This window comes from Phocoena phocoena, chromosome 1 (genome assembly GCF_963924675.1).
Source record: "Phocoena phocoena chromosome 1, mPhoPho1.1, whole genome shotgun sequence".
In the NCBI taxonomy this organism is placed as follows: domain Eukaryota; kingdom Metazoa; phylum Chordata; class Mammalia; order Artiodactyla; family Phocoenidae; genus Phocoena; species Phocoena phocoena.
In genome coordinates, this window is record NC_089219.1 from 103335997 (window position 1) to 103353445 (window position 17449).

The window sequence follows — 17449 nt, forward strand, 5'->3', positions numbered from 1 at the left end:
CTTGGACGCTGAGGGACAACTGTAATTGATGAAGCAAAGAGCTTGAGAAAAATCAGTTCAGTTCTTATTCCTCTATCTTGCCTGCAGGGGGCACCGAAGCCTGGGAGTGACATTAGAAATCATCCTTTCTGATCAATTTTTTAATTTTAATCATCAAGCATGTTCATTACTTTTTTCTTCTATGGATCCAATGTTTCAAAATAAATTTTTCCCCCATCAATTAAGTTCTAATTGGTTTACTCATCATGGCAAACATTTAACAGCCATAGTGGACATTTGCCATTTTGGAGGCTGTCCAACAGCTGATTCTCTTTTTATATTTGGGGAATTTTCCTAATACAGTAGAGTCTCTGAAGAACTGATACTAGAAAGTATCCAGCAAGTATCCTTGTTCTCCAGAAGCTGGACACGAGCACAGAAAGTTTAAGATTAGCCCACTGGATGATCACCTGAGACTTTGCATCTGGAGTGAGGGACACAAAGCAGCCACCATGGTTTGGAATTCATCTCACTGGGCAACAGCATCCTATGCGCTAGAGTGGTGGTTCCAGTGGGTCAGTGCCTGGTGTCCAGTGGCACCCCCCTACTGGGCTGCTCCTTTGATGGGACCTTAGCTGAGTACCTCGTTGTTCAGCTTTCTCTGTTTATTGCCCATTTCCAGAGCTTGTTCCTCCTGCTTTTCCATTTCTTCTGGAGCTAGCTGACATCTTTCCAATGCACTTATTTTTTGTTTTAGTCAATCAGACTTGGTTACTGTTCTTCACAACCAAGAATCCTGACTGGTACACATGCTGAGTGACATGACTGTACCTGTGATACTGCACAGAACTGACATCATTCCAACTAGATCAAGAGACAGGGTTTACATGAACCAGTGTAGCCATAATTGGGTAGATGCACACTTTCTTTTGGACTCTTAAAAACATTCAGAGTAGTTTTCTCCTTTTCTCCATTTCTCCCACTGTGGATCCCTAAACACGACGAACTCCAGCCTGGAAACCACTAATATCATTGTATTTCCTCATTTTACAGATAAATTGAGAATTGAAGTGACTTTCTCCATATGTCAGGCTGTAGAAGAGCTTCCCAGGGAGGGTCACTAGCCCTTCATTCACGCACTGTGCTTGGTCTGTGGGCGTGCGTGGCCTCTCAAGGAACTCAGAGTCAGGTAGGAGAGATGGGTGATTCGAGTGAATGCAAAATCCCACCCTTCTGGGGAAGAACTTTGGGGAAACCAAAAAGACTCAAATAACAAAAAAAAAGAGCAGGTAAAGATGTTCAGAAGCAAACGTAGACGATAGTGAGAACAGAGGAATGTGACTTACGCGTCAAGAACTCAGGCTTGCTGAGTAGAAGCAGACTTGGCAAAGCAGCGGCTAGCCCTGCAGATGTTAACCTCTGTTATGGACCAGGTGAGAAGGTCTGTCAGAACAGGGTGGGGCCCAGAGGGGAGAACCCAAGACAAGGTTTGGTAGAAGCTTCCTAAGTCAGTGAAGGAAATCAATGTTTGCTGCATCCTGCTTTAAGGACGTGTGATCAGAAACGTCTGAACTTGCAAAATAGATTTTTGAGAAGATTATTTACTTTAAAAAATGATTCTCCACTTTAAAGAGAGAAAGATATATCTATTTCCTGAGTTGCAGGGATTTTGCTTTGCATAGTTATTTTACTTATTTATTTATTTTTGGCTGCGTTGGGTCCTCGTTGCTATGCGTGGGCTTTCTCTAGTTGCGGCAAGCCGGGGCTACTCTTCGTTGCGGTGCGTGGGCTTCTCATTGCGGTGGCTTCCCTTGGTGTGGAGCACGGGCTCTAGGCGTGGGGTTTCAGTAGTTGTGGCACGTGGGCTCAGTAATTGTGGCTCACAGACTCTAGAGCGCAGGCTCAGTAGTTGTGGCACACAGGCTGAGTTGCTCCACGGCATGTGGGATCTTCCCGGACCAGGAATCGAACCCGTGTCCCTTGCACTGGCAGGCGGATTCTTAACCACTGCGCCACCAGGGAAATCCTTGCTTAGTTATTTTTTTCCAACAACATTTTGAGGCGGCGTTATTATCTCCATTTCGTGGATTAGAAACAAAGGCCCACATAGATTATGTAACCAGTCAAGGTTACACAGCTTGTAAGATGCAGACCCCGATCTGGGTGGTTTCGTTTTCTCGCTCCAAAGGCCCAGTGTTTCCCATTCTACCAGGCCACCTCCCACAGAACGCCTCAAAGTGACACTCGGGCTTCCCTGGTGGCGCAGTGGTTGAGAGTCCGCCTGCCGATGCAGGGGACACGGGTTCGTGCCCCGGTCCGGGAAGATCCCACATGCTGTGGAGCAGCTGGGCCTGTGAGCCATGGCCGCTGAGCCTGCGCGTCCTGAGCCTGTGCTCCGCAACGGGAGAGGCCACAACAGTGAGAGGCCCGCGTACCGCAAAAAAAAAAAAAAAAAAAATGACACTCAAAATGCATTTGGAAGGCACTTCTAATTGAAGAGACTCAATTTACAAAGATTAGATTTGCACACAATTTTGAGAACACATCCATCACAAAAAGCATTATGCAACAATATAAGGATAAATAGCATGGATCCCATACAAAAAAAGAGGAAAATAATAGAGGAAGTGTGGTTAATTAATGCAGTAGGAACTGAAACAGAAGCAGAAGGAGCAGAAGAACATGCACTCCCGGAAAATGATACAATAAGCGGCTTCATTAGGAAGACAATTTATGTGGTAGGAGAGATAATAGCAAGAAAGGAAAATGTGAAAACAAATTAGTCTACTAGAAAACACTGATTTGAAAATATTTTACAATGATTGATTTGTAAGAAGCCTCTTGGCAATAAACATCCATGGAATCCTTGCTTTTAGAGATGTTAAAAAATAGGTCAGCTTCTCTGGGTTGGACAGGTTTAGGTGTGATCTCTTCAGGGAAAGGGACCAGCTGGGTATTTTCAAAGGCTTTAGTTTATGATTCTAAGGTTCTGCTTATGGGCGCTTTCTATGATTGCCATTTTCTAAAGCTGGTTAACTCAGTGGCTTTATTTTTTTCCCCTCTAAATTCCCCACAGGGCTTTAATTAAATCAGACCACATTTGGAGTCTTGTGTCGCCTTCTGGGTACCACATTTTAAAAGGGACATTGACCTGCTCTGCCTCCAGAGAATGGAACGAAGACAAACGGGTGGAAGTTGCTCAGAGATAAATTCCGACTGAATGCAAGAAAACCCTATCTCCTGCTATCAGAGCCCTCTGACAATGGAGCCGGCTGCTTGTTCAGACAGTTTGCCCCCAGCAATTGGAAATGCTGAAGCAGGGAGTGTTTTAACAGCTGTCAGAGTTGCTCTGGAAGAGATTTTTTTCTTTCACTAAGTTTTTTTTCAGTTCCAACACTGTACGGTTGATTGATCGTGTAACTCTTCCGTATGTTTTCCCAAGTCGATAGCTCCTTTTAAAGCTCTTGTCTTCATCATTAGACTCTTGTCTTCCCTCTAGAGGGGGGAGCAAAAAAGTTGGCAAAAACAATATAGCCACAACTTCAAGGTCTTATTGCTGTCCGGCTGTGCCTCTCTCCCTCCACTGAGAAAGCAGGACACCTTGTGGCCTATTGATGATCAAAGGAGAAGTCTGGAGGCCAATCAGGGCGATGGTGACAGTGCTGGCACCTCCAAGCGGTCCTTGGCAAGGTCCACGCACAAGAACAAAGGGAGCTGAGGCTTAGTAAGGCCACAGTCCTCTTCTAGGGTCCCCATCTTTGTTGATGGCACCTCTGACCATCAGATATGCTATGCCTTCGTCTCCCTACCCGCCCCCCACTCCAACATATTCAGTCCATCACCACATCCTGCCCACTTTCCATCTATCTTCTGTCATCTGAACCTGAACCCACACCATGTGGCTCCCTCCAGTTTATTTTACACAAATCAGAACCCGTCTGATCACCCACTGCTTACACTATTCAGTGCCTTCCCATTGCTGTTGGGATAAAGAATCTCAGCCTTGTCCCTGCCTGTTCTGGCACCTGTGTACTTCTCCAGCTCGGTCTTACTTCAAGCCCCTCCCCCGGCCCCTGCTCTCTCAGTTCTAGGCTCACGACCTTCCTTCCACCCACGAGCCCTCCCACCATGAGCCTCTGCTCCGCTCTTCTCTCTGCCTTGGAGACTGTTCTTCCCACCCCTCTTAGTCTAGGTAAGGCACCTGTCCTGGCCATCCCAGGTTAGTGGAGCTTTCTCAGGGAGGCTTCCCCTGGTCTTCCTGGCCAGATCACACTGCCTGCACCACCACCCCCGCCCCCGGACTCAGTCCAGTCCGCGGTCACAACACCCATGCCTCTCCTTCCCAGCACTTCTCCCACTGGCAGCTGTCCATTCATTTCTGTGATGACCTGAGCCTCCTGCTAGCCTCTAGCCTTTGGGAGGGCAGGAGTCATCTGTGCGCTCAGCGTGGCACCCCTTGAACAAAAGAATGAGGAGAAGAAGGTGTGTGAGGTGCTGTGTGCTTCCAGTGGCCTAGGGGCCATCTAGGCAGAGGAGGTGGTCATCAATAGGGTGCTCTCCAGCCCTTGAGTCCCTCCCCGACTCCCTCCAAACCTCTGAAAACACCAAGTCAGGAGGTCTATTACTTGTTTAGGCACTGTCCTTAACCAAGTCTTTGAGTTAGAACAGCTGCTGTTCTAAGAATTGGATATACAGCAGCAAACTAAACAGTCCAAGTTTCTCATAGGATGTACGTGCTAATGAAGAGATACAGATGATAATAACCACATATATACGCAATTTTTCAGTCTTTTTTTTTTTTTTTTTTGCGGTACACGGGCCTCTCACTGCTGTGGCCTCTCCCGTTGCGGAGCACAGGCTCCGGACGCGCAGGCCCAGCGGCCATGGCTCACGGGCCCAGCCGCTCCGCGGCATGTGGGATCTTCCCCGACCGGGGCACGAACCCGTGTCCCCTGCATCGGCAGGCAGACTCCCAACCACTGCGTCACCAGGGGAGCCCTTTCAGTCTTTTTTGTAATGCAGTTAAGGGAGGTAAGAGTGTCCTAACACTTGAGTTTAGCCAAAAGTTTAATCTATTCCTAAAACACTCTCTCTAGCAAGAAATATTTGTTACAAGAGAATGTTAGGCAGCTGGAGGACGGAGACGTTGGAAAGAGTTAGAAATGGAAGGGAATGACTTACATCCTGGAGGCCACACGCTGTTGGTGCCTCTTGGCCTTGGCACTCAGGGTTCCCGCTGTCCGAAAAGCACTCCTATGCCACATGTCAAAAATCCCAGGCATCTGTCAGAAGCAAGCTCAAGAGACCTTTAGAAGCCTTCACTGGTCCACCTGAGCAGAGTCGCTTCCTCCTCTGAGCTGTTGGGGCACCTCCTCCAGACGTTCACCCTGATTGCCTCTATCACACTGTATTGCAAAAAGTTGTGTGTGTGTGAGGTCTCTCCTACGGGGCTGTGAGCTCTTTGAGAGCAGTGCCCTTATCTTCATACCGTTGTATCTCCAGTGCCTGTCATAGAACCTGGCTGGGTAAGTCAGGACTTTTGCTTACAAGTGGTAGAAATCAACTTGATCTCCTCACTTAAGCAAAACAGGACAAGCCACTCTTGCTTGGTCAGCACGCCCTAGCCTCTCCGTTTCTCAGAAACAGGACAGTCTTGTGGGTGGGCTCTTCACAGGGAAAAGGTTCAGAAATGTGCACTAAACACTGGATAGTAAGCCCTGAGGCCGGAGGTCCCGAGGCAGGGCGGGAAGGATGGGAGGGGAGGGGCCACGCTGAAGCCCAGCTGAACTCAGTTCGGGGTCATTATGATGGTTCCAAACTCACCATAGCATAGGAGTCTCTCCTTCCCCTTCTCACTCTGTCTCTTTCCTCAGCTCCATCAGTTCATTATACTCAGGAAAATGAGGGTACCACACCCACCAGCCCAGTGCACATGCCGGGCTGCGGCTGACACGAGAGCCCTGTGTGTCAGGTCCCAAAAAAGTGCCTGAAAAATCTGAGGACCATGGAGGTAGACACCTCCTCCCTGCCGGCAGCTGTGTCACTCTCTTCTCAAGTTGTCCTTGCTTTTTTCTTTTTTTAAAATACATTTATTTATTTTTGGCTGCGTTGGGTGTTTGCTGCTGTGCACGGGCTTTCTCTAGTTGCAGCGAGCGGGGGCTACTCTTCCTTGTGGTGCGCGGGCTTCTCATTGCAGTGGCTTCTCTTGTTGCGGAGCACAGGCTCTAGGCTCACGGGTTCAGTAGTTGTGGCGCACGGGCTTAGTTGCTCCGCGGCATGTGAGACCTTCCCGGACCAGGGCTCGAACCCGTGTCCCCTGCATTGGCACGCAGATTCTTAACCACTGCACCACCAGGGAAGCCCCTGTCCTTGCTTTTTAATTGCTCAATTTCTTTTCTTTGTTTTCCTACTTAAAGGCTAACAAAGAATGAATCGGTGTTTCAGCCATTTGTGGTCATCGTTAATTTCATGGTCCTCTGCATTTATTAAGTCTTATTTCCTCTTCATAATCTCCCTTCCCCTGATATTTGTGAAAGCACATCTTATTCTCCTTAATTGCTTTGGCTGGTGTGATCTAATTCTGATTTGTCACCACTCTTATCTTTTCCCAGGAAGCTTTAACTGATGGAGCATATCCTCGTTTAATTCTCTCCCTTTTTCTCCACAGACAGGAGTAGTGGATCTCTTTCTCTGCAGCTCTCTCATCGGTCTTTGGAGGAAGTTGCACTGATCGTATTTCGCTTCCTTTTTAGAAGGGCTGGGCTGGGCTGGGCTTTAATTACGGGTGGGCCCCCTCCTTTGCCACCTGTTTCTCCCCTGAAAACCACCCAGGTTTCTCCAGTTTTGCATCTGCAGCCGAAGTGCTCTTTGCCCGTCAACTGCAGGTGATCCTTCCCCTGGCTGTTTCGCTGCCGGTACAGAAGGCTGTGCCTGAGGGAGAGGGAAGCTGGGCAGTCAGAAGCAGGGCAGTATCTATTAGCAGCTCGGGGCACAGACTGCTGGAGAAGCTAACAACTGAAGAGACGCTGCACACTTAGCGGGGCCAGCGGCCCTGGAGAATTAAGTGCCCGTTATCAGTGACAGTGAAACGCCACTCCTGGTCTGTTGAGAGGCAGACCTAAATGTCTACCTGACTGTGCTGTCCTTCTCTCCATTTCTGACCTGCGGGCACCACAGTTAAACCTTCCCAGGTGTATTTTGCTTATGCCTCTCATTTAACATCTATTTTGTCCTGCCTTGACTCGTGGTTTAGTCATTTATGTGTCTCTCACGTGGCAAAACCTAACTCATCAACTCACCCCTTTGCAATATAAACATACTTTGGATCCCACGGTCCTCATTTCTGTTAACATATTGCCTAAATGATTCTAGAATTATCTCTGACCTCCCTTCTCCCTCAACCTCCACACACGATATTTCGCCAATTAGCATCTTTGGTGTATACCTCTTTCTATTTGCCCTGGCTGCCCTTGCTGAAGTTCCCCCGGTCGCTGTGCACATGGCGGCGGCCGTGCCACAGCCAGCCCCCTTCTCTCAGTAGCCACTCTTGGTTTTCTTTCCTTTACCTGCGTCTCCTCCCGCGCCAAGAAGCAGCTAACTCTCCCCACTGCTCTAGAAAAGGATCGTGTGGCTTAGCCTATCCCAGTCAATGTGACTCCACCCCCTGGCCTTTCTCATTGGTTCACTGTGGGCACAGGGCCCTGCTCAAACCGATGAGACTAGAGAGGACATCTACTGAAGACTTTGGAACAAATGCTTCCTTGCCCTTCTGAGAGGGCTTCCCGAAGTAAGTCATAGGGGCAGGTGGCCATCTTTACCACCATGTGGAAGAGCCCACCCGAAAATGAAGCCAACACAGAAGAAAGCAAAGCCAAGAGACACAGAAAGGCTAAGAGTCTTGATTTTAATATTTGCACTCATGGATCCAGCTGTGCTGGAACCACCCTCGACCTTTGTGGTAACCTACACCCTTACATCCAAGCCATAAACACATCCCACTAGCACTGCCTGAGAGATACATCCATAATCCAGCCCCTCCTTGTATGTCTGCAGCCACCTTCCTAATCCTCAGACTCAGGCCACTGCAACACCTGCATACTGGTCTCCCTGGCTCCACTCTCTTCCCTTATGCACTATTCTCCACAGGGTAGCCCAAGAGATCCTGTTAAAACCGTAAGTCAGATAATACCACTGCTCCGCTTAGAACCCTCTGAAAGCTCTCTGTTCAATTCCAAGATCCTTCCCTTGACTCAGAGGCCCTGGGTGGCCTGCCTGCTCCCCTCTGACCTCATCTGTCACCACTCTCGCCCTAGCTCAGCTCACTCCATCCTCACTGGCCCTTGACTCCCACCTCAGGGCCTTTGCACTTGCTGTTCCCACTCTCTGGAATGCTCTTCCATCAGACTGCTGCATGGTTTGCTCCCTCTTTCTTTCAGGGCTCTGCTCAGCTGCTGCCTTTTCAGTTAGGCCATCCCTGGCCAGTCCTCCTTAAAACAGCACTTCCTTGTCACTCTGTGTCCCCTTGCCTTGCTTAATTTTTCTTTATATCACTCACCGCTACCTGAAAAATCACATATATATGTGGCTATTACTATCTGTATCTCTTCATTAGCATGTACATCCTGAGAAACTTGGACTGTTTCGTTTGCTGCTGTATATCCAATTCTTAGAACAGCAACTGGCACATAGCAGGGACTCAGAGTATTGTCAATTTACTGTTGAATGAATGAATAAGTGAATGAACTAATTACTTCCCTATTTTGAGTAAGGTATTTTCATTTGGCTTTATGCCACCTGTAGACAGAGTGTCCTAATACAGCATTCAAGTAATAGTTGCTTAAAAAGTGGACAAATGAATAACTTAGCTTTGGTCAGATTGTAAGTTAAATCTTCATATAATAACAATACCTGGCCTGTGACCACCGCTTTTGTGTCCCAAGTCAGTGTTATATACGGTGCCCCTTTTACTCACATTGGTTTTCCAAAATAAACAGGGAAAATCTTGCCCTCGCCTCACATCACAGGCAAAGCGTGGTTCAGAAGAGGTAAACAACGGAGCAGGGACCAAAGCCCACATTTCCTTGCTCCCAGCCACAGCTCTTCTTAGTTTTGCATTTCTGTCTGCAGATCTGCAGCTTCATAACACGAGGCTCATCCACAGCCCTGGGGGAGTGCTACGAGATTCTGGTCCACATGGTCTCTATTTAGCTAACATTTCCAATTCCCTCTTCTCCGAAAGCCAATAAAACTGAATTTTTCCCACATGAGATCGTGGGCTCTTTGGGGAAAAGACAAGCGAGCATATGGTCTCAGGAAATCAAATCTGCCTTGTGAGATAAAAATTTTTCTCCCTGTAAGTCAGCCCGTGTGTAACATTCTGTACAGCTGCCTTTTACACGTTGGGGGTGCGGACAGCAGACGTGTGCTCCTGCCTGAGTGGCCGTGACACATGGCAAAAAAATCCTCCGGCAGCCCTTCTCCTCCAGAGCGGGTTTTCCCCTCCCCCAGCTATTCCCCACGGATGACATTAGCTCCCTTTTTAATTCCTCTCCCCTCGCTGCACACTCTGATATTACTCACCAACTCCCAGTGGACACGTGTAGACTTATTCGGTTTCACGTGTCATAGATAAAACAGCAGGGGCTTCTAATCGGAAAACGTTTTCCAGGTTGCAAAAGGCTGCAGAAAACCACAAAGCTGCCAATACGGTTCAGGGTTTATTAATACATACTTGGCACAGATTTGGTACCCGACACTGCCCTGTCCCCCGTGGGGAGGGAGGAGGGATTAGTTGTATGTTTACAGACACAGCCTACAGTGGGAAAAGGCCTAGGATGCAGCCGCCTTTCCAGGCCCCTTCTGGAGAACTGTTCTTTTTCTTCTTTTTAAACAGTTTTATTGATGTATAAATGATATGCAAAGAACTACACATATTTAATGTATACAATTTGATGGGTTTGGACATATGCCAAGATCCATGATACCACAATCCAGGTAACAGACATATCCAGCACCTTCCAAAGTCCCCTTGTGTCCCTTTGTTTGTTTTTTGTTATAACAACACTTAACGTGATGGTACAGCCATTGTGGAAAATAGTATGGAGGTTCCTCATAAAATTAAACATAGAACTACCATATGATCCAGCAATTCCACTTCTGGGTTTATTTCCAAAGGAAATAAAAACACTAACTCAGAGATCTCTGCGTGCTGTGTACGTGGCAGCACTATTCACAATAGCCAAGACGTGGAAACAACCTGAATGTCCCTCAACGGATGAATGTTAAAGAAAATACATAATTCAGCCATAAAAGAGGAGGAAATCCTGCCATCTGTGGCAACATGGATGGACCTTGAGAGTATTATGCTAAGCCAGGATCTCCTTCTTTTTAAAGGATGAAAAATGTTCCATTGTATGCATATACCACGTTTTCTTTATCCATTCATCTGTCGATGGACACTGGGCATGTTTCCATCTATTGGCTATTATGAATCATGTATTCCCATGTTCATCAGAGCTCGTTCTTTTAAAGGCCCAGAGACACACAGGCAGTAGACCTCTTCACGTGAGCACGGTGTTAAAGGTAACTTGGGTCTTCTGTCTGATTTTTTTTTAAATATAAATTTATTTATTTACTTATTTTGGGCTGCATTGGTTCTTCGTTGCTGCGCGTGGGCTTCTCCTTGCGGTGGGGCTACCCTTCGTTGCCGTGTGTGGGCTTCTCCTTGTGGTGGCTTCTCTTGTTGCGGGGCATGGGCTCTAGGTGCGCGTGGGCTTCAGTAGTTGTGGCACATGGGCTCATTAGTTGTGGCTCGCAGGCTCAGTAGTTGTGGTGCACGGGCTTAGTTGCTCCGTGGCATGTGGGATCTTCCCGGACCAGGGCTCAAACCCGTGTCCCCTGCATTAACAGGCGGATTCTTAACCACTGCGCCACCAGGGAACTCTGGTGCTCTGCTCTGACCGGCCTCAGGCCTCACGGTTCATTGAGGTGGTGTTTTAAAGAGGCTGCTATTATTTTGAGATGCTCCCCATCAAGACATGGGGCCTAGTCACCCCTGAAATCTGAGCTCTGTGACCCCTTCAGCCAGCTGAGTGCATGGGAATGATGTCTGGGACTCCTGAGGCTATAGGTCATAAAAGGCCAGGCCCTTGTGCCTGCTCTTCTTGGAATCCTGGCTCTCTGGTGGCCCCTCCCTCTCGGAAGGAAGCCACCACACTGCCGCATAAAGGGCCACGTGGTGTCCTCCAGCCCACAGTGCTGCAGCCCCCCAGTGCAAGCATCAGGCCTACGAACAGAGTCAGTGTTGGATGTGCCTCCCCCAGGTCCAGCTCTCCCAGCTCTCCCAGCATCCCTCCAGCCACCTGAGCCTTCCCAGTGGAGGCTACAGACGTGGCAGGGCAGGGAAGAGCCGTGCCCACGGGTTCTGGGAGCATAATGGCATGGTGGTTGTTTTATGCCACTATGTTTGTGGTGGTTTGTTGTGCATCCCAGGGCCCCCTGGCCTCACTTCCCCACACCCCAATCAAATCTACAGAGCCAGGCTGCAGAAAAGTCTCCTTTCACATTGCTTTAAACTCTGCAGAAAGGAGACTTCAAGGCAGGCAGCACTGAGTTGCTTCAGCTCAGAACAAAGCCTCCCGTGACTTCCTACCGCCTGTCTCTCCTCTGCCTCCCCGTCCTCTTCTCCTCCCAACACCTGCCCGGCCCCACACGTCCCCACTGGAAACCCCCTCCCCAAACGCAATGTGCTGCGGTCCCACCTCAGGGCCTTCGTGTGCTCTGTTCCCCCGCCTGGAGCACTCCTCCCCGACACGCTACACCCCTCCACACACACTCTCTTAGGCCTTTACCCTGAGCCACTTCCTCAGTAAGACCTTCGTGGTCACACTCTCTAAAAGTGCAAAACCTCCACCCCGGCTTGCACCCCTGCTTTAGTCCTCATTTTTCTCCCTCATTTTCACCATCTAAATGCTTATATGTTACTTATTTATGCTGTAGGTTGTCTGTGTCTGCACTAGAATGTAAGTTCATTGGGGGAGGGGGGCGTAGAATACATCCCAAGGCCCCTGAGAGCACCTGGCACAGGGAAATAGGCAGTCGATTAATATTCGTTGAATAAATCAATGAATACTATGTGACAAAGTGTTGGTTTTGCTATTATCCTTAGAAACAAACTGAATATGTGCCTGTCACAATAAATATTCGTTAAAAGAGTAAGTGGAAAGCATGGAAGAATGGAGGGCCCTTAGAAAGTAGTGTGAATGTCATCCTGTCCCCAACCTCCAGGTCCAGCGTCACTGCCCACTTCTCTCTTCTGCCGAACAGGAGCACCTCTTTCCCTCGCACTGAAGCTTGTCTGCATCTGTGCTTCCCTCCTGCTGAGCCCTCAGCCTGGGATGTCCTTCACTGACCACTTTATGAACTTGTATCCTGTTAGTCTTTTAAGGGTCAGCTCAGGCTCAACCTCTCCCAGCTGAAGCCTCTTTGCTCTCCCATGAATTCCACCTGAGCGTGTCCGTGGCACTTCTCATGGGTACTGGGGTCCCTGGGTGCCCGTCTCACCTCCCTCATGAGCCTGAGATCCCTGGGAGGACAGGGGCTGCACATCCCTTGCTCATCTTTGTAGCCACACCACCCCTGCTCACAGGTGGCCTCGGATACAGATGGGGTATCAGGAGTTTGGGATCGTGGAGGAAGGATGGGGTAGGAGAAGAGGTAAGGAGAAGCCCATGCTCAGATTCTGAGACCTACTATAGTAGTGGCAGAAAGAACGCAGTTCTTGGATAAAAGAATCTGGGTCATTTCCTGGCTAAGTCTCCACAGAAATTCATTTAACTTCCTCAAGCTTTGGTTTCTTCACCTACAAAAATGCTTACACTGCAAGGATATTGTGTGGATGAAAGAACATGGTTTTTTTAAGGGGGGGGAATGTAAACAAAAACACTACACAAATAGTTTGTATGCAAAGGTTAAGCGTTCTAACCACCTCCAGTGCAATTAGCAAGGGTGCAGTTCAGGTTGTGACCAGAGGGTGGCAGCAGCAGCAGCAGGCGGAAGCTTTGCCCCATGGTCCTTTGAAACAAAGCAGTCCCGGGAGTTGCTGGATTGCCCTGCGGTGATCGGTGATCTTTTTCTTTTCCGCCCAGCTCATCTAACTCGGAAGAGATTGCCCTCTCTCCTGCAGTGGGATCTGGCTGTGCCTGCACTAAGGCCAGACACCTCCCTTTGATGATTTCCCCATAAGTTTTTGATGGCCACTCTCACCGTCACGTGTGTTTTTCATCAGTTACCTTATCTAGCTCTCACCACAACCTTCTGAGGTAAACTGAGCCAGCAGAATTGCTGCCCCTCTCCTACCTCACCATCCCAGACTCGATGAAACTGAGGCTCACAGAAGGACTTTGGGGGGCACACAGCTAGCAAGTGGGAAAAGTTAGAACTCACTTTAAACCTGGATCTTCCAGCTCGAATTCCAGCATACCACCACTTCTTTTACCTTCTCTATTCAGTTGTTCACGCAACCAGCATTTACTGCGTTCTTGCTGTTTGTGGGAGAGTTACATGGACTTCCAGCCACCGTGGACCCTTCTCAGGGCCTAGGCCAGTCGGTGTCTCCATCCTGTTCTTCTCAGGTGCTGGCCCTCAGTCTTTTCCCCTACTCTGCAGCCAGTACCTTCTTCTTGTTCCCTGGGCTCGTGTCCCCAAGCCTAGCAGCTGAGAAGCGCTCTGTTTCACTGCTTCTTCTATCACAAACTCACAGGTCCTGCTGGCGTTCTAGCTCAGCAGCCCTGAGAAATAAGTACGGGGAAGAAGGCTACAAAAATAAAAAGCAGAGCAAAGCAATACGTGCCCTAAGAAATCTTATAGTTTCCTAGCTCTTGTTGGTCTTAATCTGCAACTTTCTTGCTGGAAAGTATTCCGAAACCCTGAGAGCCTCCAGCTTTCCCCGCTAATTTCTGATGGCAAAGCTTCTCAGTTTTGTCCCCTCCCCTTATTCTCTTAAGTAGACCCGTTTATCAGGAACACAGTGGCAAACGGGAAAGGTGATGTTTGTCGAGGATCTCCTCGGGGCCAGGCACTGCCCTAGACACTGGACACACATCACTTCATCTGACTCACAATAAGCTTGCGGATGGAGCCTTTGTCGTCCTTCACAAACATGGAAACTGAGGCTCACGAGCAGAAACTGCATGCCTAGGTCTGTATAACTAGTATGCGTGGGCCAGCTCTGTGTGGCACAAATCTCTTTTCTCTGTAATCACGTCATTATACAACTAGTGACGTACATAGACGTAGTGCATCCCTTCTCTCAGAGGCATTTACGGCCCCCGCCCAGCCCCCTCCCCGCCCCGTGGGGGACTTCCAGGCTGAATGACTCTCATTTCAGGTATCCAGACTTCACACAGGAACTGTCTCTGTGGGTTGATTCTCTCCTGCCTGCTGTGTGGGTGGGAAACTGCAAAGGAAAAGAAAACTCAGTTCTTGCCTCAGAGGTGATAACACCTGGCAGAGGACTTGGCGCTCAGAGATGGAGGTCCCCCTACGTGGAATATGCATCGGCGGCTGTCTGCACGAGGCTGCCTTTGGGAGAAGACCCACTCGCTGCCTGGCAGTGAAAATGGCTGCGGATTGATGCCGATTCTGACGTGCCCACCCAGATACACAGCCAAGCTGAATGACAGCGGGACCAGGCTGCAAACACACACACACACACACACACACACACACACACACGCACGGTGTGGCCTTTCTGATCCTCACTGAAGCCACAGCATACTCAGTTTTTAGTATAAAATGCAACCTGCTTACCTCCTTTTTCGTGTTTCTCACCTGAGCTTGCGGGAAGGTATAACGAGGGCACAAGCAGTGGTACCAAAGAGAGGAGATGTATGTTAAATGGGAAGGCGAGGCTGGACATAGTGGTTCCTAAGTTGAGGAAGCACACGAGGGGTGGGAGGCAAAGATGACCCTGAGGTCTCAGTGGGTAACAGACAGTGTCCCAGAAGCTGGGCATTAGGCTGCTGACTTGGACAAGGCGGACAGACACACCCCAGAACCTCCCTGAGCTCAAGACCCTCAGCTGAAATGCAGAGAGGAGACCAGATCGCTTCCTGAATTTCCTGCTGCTCTAAAATCTGACAATTCAGGACATTTGGTTGGGCGTGAACTGCTGCAGCGTGAACACAACCTGATTCTCTCTTGAGCGCATTACCTTGACACAACTTGAGGGAGGCAGGAGTGAGGACCAAAGGTATTTCAGTAGTCAGGGATAGGAATTGGTCCCAGAGCGAGATCTCTGGAAACGTCTTCTTCCGCCCCCTCCTCCTCTGCTTCTTACTCCCTTCCCTCTTAGACTATTTCCCCAGGAGTATTAGTTTGGGTAAGAAGAGGCAATGAAGACAGAACAAGAGACAGCCCCTAGAGGGCAGTGAGGATGGAGAGGGAAAATTTGGAATGAGTCATCAGTGGATTTTCCCCGGAAGCTCACAGGCAGGAGGGTAGGAACTGCACCCACCCTCAGTACTGGGAGGTTTTACCTAAGTGGGAGGCCCACTTAGAATTAAAAAGAAATCAATTGAAAAGCAATATATATTCAATTCGGAAATGTTAGAATAGCAGCAACAAACAAGGACAACAGAACAATAGCCATTATCCCACGCGCAGAGACCAACACCCTGGTGGACATCCTTCCAAAAGACACACACCCAGCACACACTTTTTGAGAAACAAAAATGGGATTACATTGTTTATTGTGACCTTTTTTTTTCCATATTCAGTTTTTGTCCATATCATGATTTGTTTAACAAATTTCCTCCTTTCAAATATTTAAATCATCTGCAATTTTGACTTAGAAAAAATGCTACAAGATATAAACTTTCAGCCAAGTCTTGTAAGTCTTTCATTATTTCCTTAAGATAAAATCATTCTTGTGGACTTGCTAGGTCAAAATATGAATATTCTTGATGCTTCTGATTCACACTGACAAACTGTCCACCAGAAACTCCACCTGTTTGCATTTCTACTGTCCATATTCAAGAATGTCTGTTTTTACCATCATTAACACTGTATAGTTTATCTTTTTTTAAAAAAAGATGAAAAATGCATCTATGTTAAAATTTACATTGCTTTATTAATAAATTGACTACATTTTCATAGGCTTATTCAGTTGTATTTCTTTTTTTGTGAATTGTCCCTTTGACAACCTTAACCAAATTTAATATCAAGGTGTTTTTTCTACATTTTCTTTCTACATTTACATAAAATATTCAATTTTAAGGATATTAAACTTTGTTATATATCTTGCAAATAATTTGCCCCCTTTAGTACTTTGTCTTTTAATGGGTTTTAGGGCTTTTTATGTACAAAATTTTAAAATTTTACATAGATTTATCGATCCCTTTCTTTTTCAGTTTCTGCCCTTGAAGTCCAGCTCATTCGTCATTCAGAATTAAGAAAGATGTGAGAGGAGCAGGATTAACGTTTTAGAAAGAACAGAAAGCTGCTCTCCACTTGCTCCATGAGAGCCTAGGAAAACTATCAGGAAAGCTGAAACAGGTAATACCATGGCGGTCACCACATCGTCTGGACCAGACCTTCAGAGGCTGGAGTTGGCAGCTGGCCAGTGAGTTAGCCACTTACAAGCAAGGAAGCTAGATGATAATTGCTTCTCAGGATCTGTAGATACTTTTTTTTTTTTTTTTTATAAATTTATTTATTTTATTTATTATTTTTGGCTGCACTGGGTCTTAGTTGCTGTGCATGGGCTTGCCATTCTTCGTTACGGTGTGCGGGCTTCTCATTGCGGTGGCTTCTCTTGTTGCGGAGCACAAGCTCTAGGCGTGCGGGCTTCAGTAGTTGTGGCTCGTGGGCTCTAGAGCGCAGGCTCAGTAGTTGTGGTGCACAGGTTTAGTTGCTCCATGGCATGTGGGATCTTCCTGGACCAGGGCTCGAACCCGTGTCCCCTGCATTGGCAGGCGGACTCTTAACCACTGCGCCACCAGGGAAGCCCCTGTATATACTTTTGAGAAAACATGTGTCTTAAGCACCCTCTATCAAAAAAACTTTTTATTACAAAATTAATGTATTCATTATCAAAATTTCTAACTTCACAGAAGTTGATAAAGTAAAAAGTTTCCTTTCTTCCGCTTCCAAATTTTAGTCCTGAGAGGGGAAACACTGTTAAAAGTTTGGCATGAGTCCTTACAGACTTTTTCCTATGCATACACTATTAAATGTGATATAATATAATATAATATAATAATGATATAATATAATATATTCTTACTTTTAGGGCTACTTCATTCTATTTTAACTGTTATTCAATATTTCATAGTATGAATATACCATAATTTTAGGTGTTTGAAAATTTTTATTACAAAAAAGCACTATAACAAACATCCTTGAACAGGATTTTTGCACATTTATGCAAGTATTTGTGAAGGATAGATTTCTCAGGTTAAAATTACTAGGT